The sequence below is a fragment of the Schistocerca nitens genome, chromosome 12 (assembly GCF_023898315.1).
Source record: "Schistocerca nitens isolate TAMUIC-IGC-003100 chromosome 12, iqSchNite1.1, whole genome shotgun sequence".
NCBI lineage: Eukaryota > Metazoa > Arthropoda > Insecta > Orthoptera > Acrididae > Schistocerca > Schistocerca nitens.
The window spans coordinates 69043467-69052558 of NC_064625.1; positions in this window are offsets into that span (position 1 = coordinate 69043467).

Below are 9092 nucleotides of genomic sequence, written 5' to 3' on the forward strand. Positions count from 1 at the left end.
TCCCTGCAGTGGACATTGTCTATTACGTACTTCATTTGTATAGCCATAGTGTCCGCAGTTGCTTTACAATTCTTGAGGGTAATTTTCATCTGGCGTTGCAACTACAAAAATGTGTGATTTTCTTTCAGACGCGTACTTCAAAGTACAAAAAACAGAATACAGTGGTATGCATAAAATTTTGTTGTGAAAACATAAGAAATGCATAGTGCTGCAGAACAATTAAACATTAGACCAAAATTATCAGTATCTTACTTAGAATAACGACGATGTGATAGTAGACGGCATTTTCCGATGTAAGCGAAAATCGCCACCATTGTTGATGCTTTACCTCAATAAAGCGAAACGCGTCGGGTGAAAAAAATCACGCATTTATGTAGTTCCAATGTCGGAACAAAATCACCCCCAAGAATTTTCTATTATGTGTTGATGCGGAGGTAGATCATTTGCGACGACAAGCGCCGTCTGCGAACCTAATATTGTTAATTATTTTTTCGTTTATAATTATATATGACAATGAGAAATGCATGCTCGGACATAAATAAGGATGCCAGCCAAGCATGCCGATTGCGCTGTTGTATTTGCACAGGTGCCGTACGTGGTCGATGTCCCCAATTCGTTGCAAGTGTGAGCCGTGGTCACAACAGTGCATTATGACGTAGCTGACTGAATTCGAACGATGGCAAACTGTTGGTGCGTGCTTCTGTAACCGTGCCAGCGGAAATGTCTGGCAGAGGGTTCATCGAATTACCTTCACAATAATTCTCTATAATTCCAGTCCTAAACAGCGCGCGGAAGGAACGAACACCCGTATCTATCCGTGCGAGCTCTGATTTCCCTCATTCTATTATGTTGATCGTTTCTCCCTGCGTAGGTCGGCGTCAACAAAATATTTTCGCATTCGGAGAAGAAAGTTGGTGAATGAAATTTCGTGAGAACATCCCGCCGCAACCAGGAACGCCATTATTGTAATGACGTCCGCCCTAAGTCCCGTACTCCATTAATCCTGTCCGGTAAGGATTCCAAACAGCGCAGCAGTATTCCAAAAGAGGGCGGACAAGCATACTGTAGGCAGTCTCTCTACTACACCTGTTGCATCTTCTAAGTTTTGTGCCAATAAAACGCAGTCTTTGGTTTGCCTTCCCCACAACATTTTCTGTGTGTTCTTTTCAATTTAATTAGTTCGTAATTGTAATTCCTAGGTATTTTGTTGAATTTTAGGCCTTTAGATTTGATTGATTTATCGCGTAATCGAAGTTTAACGGATTCCTTTTAGCACTCGTGTGCATGACCTCGCACTTTTCATTACTTGCCAATTTTCGCACCACACATAACTTTTCTAAATCGTTCTCCAATTTTTCTGTATTTCTGAAGATTTTGCTAGGTAATAAACGACAGCATCAGTGCAAACAAGCTAAGACGGCTGCTCAGATTGTCTTCTAAATCGTTTATGTGGAAAAGGTACAACCGAGGGCCTATAACACTTACCTTGGGGAACGCCAGAAATCACTTCTGTTTGCTCGATGATTTTCCGTCAGTTACTATGAGCTGTGACGTCTCTGACAGTAAATCACGAATCCAGTTGCATAACAAACGATATTCCATAAACATGCAATTTCACTACAAGCCGCTTGTGACGTACAGCGTCAAAAGCCCAGTTTGAAATCCCTTACAATAGTGCTCGGCACTTAGTGTGGTTGAAGAGCTGGTTGTGTTTCGTAAGAAAAATGTTGTCTAAATCCGTGTTGACAATGTGCCAATAGACCCTTTTCTGGGAGGTAATTCATGTTGTTCGAACACAATACACATTCCAAAATCATGCTGCATATCGGTGTTAATACAAGGACCTGTAATTTAGTGCATTACTCGTACTGCCTTTCTTTAGTATTGATCTGACCTGTGCAACTTTCCAGTCTTTGAGTACAGACATTACATCGAGAGAGTGGTTGTATGTGATTGGTAAGTATGGAACTATTATATTAGCATACTCTGAAAGGAACGTGGGTGGAACACCATTTGCTTCGCTAAACCGAGGATATCTGATGTTAAGTTACTTACATAGGCAGCTGTTCTCGATTCGAATACTGGAGTATTTACTTCGTCTTCTTTGGTGAACGAATTTGGGAAGGCTGTGTTTAGTAACCCTACTTTAACAGCACTGTCATCGATAGTATTTTCATTGATAGTGCGCAGAGAAGGCACTGATTCTGTCTTACAGCTAGCATACTTTACATACGAGGACAATCTCTTTGGCTTTTCTGAGAGATTTCGAGACGAAGTTTCATTATGGGAACTATTGTAAGCATCTCGCATAATGACGATAAATAAGAGGACTATAGCCACTGCAGAACTGAATGTCGCACTTGCGAACAATACATCTAAACAACACGAAGGGCGGTCCAGAAACAATGAATAACACGGCGGGATGGAATTCCAAAACCACTTACCCATGAAGCGCAAAAGGAAATCGTGGCACATAGGTTCAAATGGCTCTGAGCGCTATGGGACTTAACTTATGAGGTCATCAGTCCCCTAGAACTACTTAAACCTAACTAACCTAAGGACATCACACACATCCATGCCCGAGGCAGGATTCGAACCTGCGACCGTAGCGGTCGCGCGGTTCCAGACTGTAGCGCCTAGAACCGATGGGATACTCCGACCGGCTAGGCACATAGATCATAAAAGCTGAACTATGAATTAACGGGGAAAAAGTCCTCGGGTCGAATGAATCTCGTTTACACTGTTCCCAACCTCCGGCCTACTTTACGTCCTAAGAGTGAAACATGGAGGGGTTCAGTGACGATTTGGGGCGCCGTAGGTCGCGTTTCTGCTAAAGTTCATACACACATCAAAAAAAGTTTTGCATCACCTCATGTATCAGAACTCCTGAAGATAGACGTCGACTGCGGATATTGTATCAGAGACACAGTCTCTCTGATTGTTCAGAGATGTCACTAAACCCGCCCAAAGATGTAAACAGCCACGCATGAGCAGCGTCTAGTAGAAGGATGGGGTCCGACAGCCGATCAGTTCCATTCATTTCACCAGGAAGGAGGTACACGGCTAGAGTTGTCTGTAGTTCAACCGTTTCTAGACGGTCAATACTCTGACAGCAAAGCCACCGTGTTCAATAATGCTTTTCATGCAGCCTCAGGACGTCGTGTTACGACTCAAATTGTGCGCAATAGGCTGCACGATGCGCCACTTCACTCCCGACGCCCATCTTTGCAAACACGACATTGTGTGTACGGGTTGCACGCTGCTGTGCGGTACTTAACACGCGCTCGCCAGCTGACAGTTTGCTCGGTCACTACACGTGTGTCCAGCTGCAGTGCGACGCAGGAATTCGAGGAGCAGCACAAGATTTATTTAGCGCGGAGGGTACTTGCGAGAAAACAGAAGATTACAATGAGTTTAGAACGGTTGTTGTTCAGAGATTTAAACGTAAAAAACGCGATAAGATTTTATAGAGAGCAGCTTCACAGTTTCCGAATGCGACGAGACGAATCTGTCTAGCAGTTTGCCGACAGAATTCGAAACATCATCGCTCAAACATACGAGTTACTAGATAATGAAAATGAACATCGCATTCAGTTGTTGGAGGCCGGCCAGAGAGCACTCACTGAAGCGAAACAGGTCTCTGCTGCCAAGTCATTACCACTTGTCATCGATGAAGGGTGAAAAACAAAGGAAAGAGTATTCACTCTCTTTTGACTGGTGGCGGATTTAGGGAGTGGGGATGCATGGCAGAAGCGCATTCTTACGCAACTTTGGTAAAAATAAACGTACGTTTATACCGTAACAGCGTTGCTTACGTTGATTAGGACTCTATAATCATACTGATATACTAAAAAGGACAACCAAATCAGCATCCACTGCAACGTGGATAGTAGCACGAGAAGATTTGTTTCTACTTTTTAGCTCAAGGGACCGTTACAATCGAGTCTGCACAATTCGAAGTTCAAAGGATCTAAGAAAAAGTTCGAATGATTAATTCTATTTAACTCGACTTTATTCTAGATGGAATCAGCAAAAATCGAAATAAAATTTTGATTTTTTTTTACTATTGCATTACCAGTTTTCTTACATGTTATTTGCTTTAGTATTTGAAACGGAAGGCACACACAAATGTTCGAAAATACATAAATTCACCTTCATTCATTTTTCAATGCTGAACAAACTGTTACGAATGGATGCATTTAGTGAACAAAATTTCTCATAAACGACCTTATGTCTTTGGAGTTGGCGTGTCACTCCTTATTTGTATCTGAGACTTCGGTTCCCAGACTAACCGTTAATGATTTAGCGTTCCGTTAATCTATAATCTCCGACAAATACCCTTTCTACCCTGTATTGAGTAAAGCAATTCCATAAGCTTTCAACAAGAGGCGGGAACTCGCCTCGCCCGGTCTGCTTGCTCCCGCCTTTTAATACTTATCAGAAACATTATTTTTCCGCTCGATAATAGTTTGCAGCATGGATGGTGGAATCCCGAAACAATTCGTTACCTGCTACTTCTCGTTGCATTCCACAGCGTCGAAACTCGTTTCTGTTATACGAAAGTAGAAAACTTCCTGGAAGTTATTCTGACGTGAAAACGTCTACTTTCTCCTTGGTCGAAGTTTCTTGTGTGACAAAGTGACGTCAGATTTGAATCACTAATAACTACGAGACCGACAGTGCGCAAACAAAGGTTAAGTCCACGCCGTCTGTACGTGGTTGTCGCTTATTGCCTGTGTTGTCATCCTACCAGTGTAGGCATATGCGCGTCATTGTTACAAATCATCTTTGTATAAAGTTATAAACTGGTGTAGCTGTAAGCTAGGATACTGATTTGGGTGTCATTGCGATGAACAGCTTCGGGAGCGCCGGAATAGAAAATAAAAATATTCGCCGGAATATAAGCGAAAATCTATATTGAGTTTAAACCTATGACACAAAGGAGGAGTTCGTCTCACGGGACTTGTAAATATGCTCTAAATTACAGAAAACGCGAGGACGTACTGAAAAGTAATGACGACAGATGTTTTATGTGAAAACTCGCAACGCTTTTTAAATAAAACAAACTTCATTAACATTCTGCATCTGTATTCTTCAGGTCTATAAATTTATTTCTCAACACACTCACCCTGGGAACCAGCACAATTTCCCCAACTAGATACTATTTTGTTGATACCGTCAGAGTATAATGTTTGACTATGTTAACAGAGCCACAACCTTACCTCTGCTTGCACCGCTTGAAACAATTGAAGTGCTCGAAGGTTTTCTTAGTTTTGCACAAAGACGAAAATCGAGACTGTGTGTAGGATGATCGACGGCAGTGAACCAAGGACGTCGAATTGCTGCAGATGCCGCAGCGCTCGTGTGTAGTTTGGCACTGCCGTGCTTAAGGAGAGTGTGCTCCACATGCGTACGAAATCTTGCAATTCGTGCTTTTAGTTTTGTGAGCTCTTTCTCACCAACCAACATAGTCACTCAGATAAGAGAGGTAACTATCCAAAATAAAGATAAACACTTGTTACAAAACGCTCCTTACGCAACATCGGAGGCCTCTAGGAGCAGAGGGCTGCAGATATCCGTAGTAAAGATGTAGAATGTTACTGACTTCATCAAATAAAATAGACCGAGTCAGTATCTTCTCAGCACGCCGTCGTGTTATACGCACAAAAATAAAAAAAAAATTGTTTCCGAGCAAAGTATGCTGTATTTTTAAGTGAAGATCTTTGTAATGTACATCTGCAGTAAACGTTATGCTGTTGATTTATCGTGACAATTCGTATTTATATTTACAATGAAGAGAGATTGACCAGTGGGCAACAGACAACTAAAACGCAAGTTGGCAGATGGATATTAACTGCAATACTGCCCACGGTGCCACGGTAAGTAGGAGGTTTGGTTTCCCGATACATGTCGCCGTGTAACTGCCGCTCGTGGCGATACATTAAAGAGTTCTCTGTCTTCTTGTCAGAGAGCCAGTACCCAGATTCACTCTAAAGAAATAAAGACGCGAATTCTGTGAGCCACATTTGAAGATGATCCTGAAACGGCTCCAAAACTAGTTACCTCGAATTAAAAAAATTCAAAAAGTGAGTTGTTGCAGTATTCCACATTTATGTTCAGTACACATTCACAGGCACTTGAACAGTGGTTCCCAGCCTTTCTTAGACCATTGCTCCTGAGTGCAATCAGACATTTGCCAGTACCCCCTGCCCTACCCTCCTGGGTTGTCATTTAAAACTGCAGTGCTAGACTTGGAAATGGCTGCAAATTAAGCGATGGAAACAGTGTTCTCCGAGACATCTATTTCCAGTTGTAATTTTCATTTCAAGCAATGCCTTTGGAAGACATAAAAGAACAGGGATTAGTGGAGAGATACAGGGATGAAGAAGTAGTTCGATTCTCTTGCCGCATGTATGCTGTAGAGCACATCTTCCACCGGACTGCCTTGATGATCCATGGATGGTAACAGCGTAGCAAATGCCCAATGACGAAAATATCATGAGTTCGTAGACTATATAGTCAGTCAATAGATGGAAAATCTTAGTACACCATCTGAAATGTGGAATTGGTGAAGACAGGCAGTCGACCGAAATTATTTCGAAATAAATTCACTCTTAACTTGGCTTCAGATGCGTTAGGTAATACCTCGATACCTAACACAACTGTATCAAAGTTATCTGCGTTCAGAGAATTTATTTCGAAGTGATTTCGGTCAGCTATCTATCGTCATCAATTCAATGCACAGGACCATGAATGCTGTCGAAGTTTGGCATAGCAAACGATACTCAATAAGGCGAAGGTATCTGAACCTACAATTTCTGATCAATACGCTAAAGGAGAATGCAATAAAATCAATACCTGAAATTTAAAAAAATCCGTTGGTCAACCTCTTCAGTGCAAGAGGTAAAAGATACTTATGTGTTGAAAAAGAGTTAGAAGATATATTAAGAACACGTAATGACTCGGTGGATTTAAGACGTTTAAAATTTACGACATTCCTACGAAAAGTTCGTCAAATAAGACAGGAATTAATGTTGTAGAATGGAAAAGGTAAATAAGTCGTACACTAAGTGGACATCCAGCGGACGCAGGTAAACACTTCCTGTTATACCATGCCACTGCTGCCTCGTTGTAAACACAGAGGACAGCAGGAAGTGCTCTACGTCCACTAGCTGGACTCCAGAGCAGGAAACAGCCGGGGTCCTCGGTGGTCTAGTGGTAAGGTGTCTGGAACGTTCCAGCGCCTCGGCTGGGGCTATTCGCCCCAGCCGGGCCGGGGTTCTATCCCCGGCCGGCGCTGGAATTTTCAGATTTCCGAACACTAGCCTCCACCTCTGCCCTGGCATGTGGCGCATGCCGGGTACCCCCGTGGGAACCGTGCTTCGGATCCCACGTGTAGCTCACTCCCACACTACAAACTAAACCTGATTATGCTGCTGCAAACATTTTAATTCACACACTTTCTTCACCACACTTCATCTACATATATTTTAAGGTACTTAATATATCTCACTATCAAAAGTAACTGCATGGTTTCATTAATATTTGTAGAATTACAACTATGAAATAAAAACCTTACAAAAAAAATAAAAGATTTTGTTTTCCATCGTGTACTGAATACTGCTGTGGTAAATACCCAAACATCTGCCATTTTCTTGTAGTTAACAGTCAATATTCGAAAAACAGTTTATCATACTGATTCATATATTACATACTGTATTTCACACATTATCAGTGCTGAAACAGCAGTAATTATTTCAAAGTCATAAGAAAACGCAAAATATTATTTCAATAGCAACACACAAGCCAACAATGTGTTCTTTTTAGTATCATGATTGACTATGTGATAAATAAATTCTGTATTAGAAATTGTTTCGTAACAGTTGACACTATCTTTTAAAAATACATTGTTTTCACTACCTGCATTTTCAAAAACGAACACAGGCCTTCTTTTTTCTCAATTTATTCTAGCGTCAAAATGAGATGTTTGATATGACACAGGTCACTAATGAGATAAACTCTTTTTTTTTGTATGAAAAACAATATTTCTCGTGGTTTTATGTGAGCTGAATGCTGAATCAAACAGATAACACTTAACAATAATAAGAGGAATTTCTTGGCGATTTTACTAACACGACCATATATTTCATATAATATTTCGATTAATAGTTATATGACAACCTCTCTGCCTCTACGTTTTGTAAAAGTATCTTGTGGATCAGAAAAGAAATTATATTACTACCTCTGCAGGTTAAGTCTAGTTGAATGAAAGAGATTGTAAAGGCCGTAGCCGAAGATGTAGAATGTTACATTCTCTGCAAGGCGTTTGCCATCAGTAATGAGCGAAACTGTAAAATGAGAAAAAGGGATGACAAACGTCTATTATTGTTGTACTATTATATCACTAACGTTGCATTGCAAGAAACTTACTTACAGTTCCCCTTGCTGTTCAAAATTCTTTAACCCACAATACTGTGCGATTATTTTGGTACCATATAATGTAACAGTAGCCCCGACACCTCATTGCGCAGAGGAAATTGAACCTAAATTTCATATTTTTGGTAATGAGAGAGAGAGAGACTGTCTGCTAGTATGGCTGTTTCTTTTGCTATTAAATTCTGAGCCACATATCCATTTTTAATGCTTAGAAGTGTGGACAAAACTTTTAGTAATACTAAATTACAAGGAGGGAATGATGAATGTAACATGCTGCGTACATTAATGTCGCTGTAGATGTAGTTTGCATTTTATGTTACGAGAACAGAATTATTTTGTAGCGTAAGAAATACACAATGATACGGTAACAAACAAACCGGGCAGTGATGCCATAGTCTGTTTTGTAATAATAGTGTAAAGGAAGAAGTAAACAGCAACTAGACATTTAAGTCACTCAATTTTCGCGGTCATTTTGCGGTTCATCACTTTGCTGCTAGGTGTCGCTACTAGTCCCTCACACAGTCATCACTTCGCTGCTAGGTGTCGCTACTAGTCACACAGTCAGTTATCACTTCGCTGCTAGGTGTCGCTACTAGTCCCTCATAGACTCAGTTGTCTATAGTGCAGGGCTTCGCTACCAGAGGGCTCTATCAGCA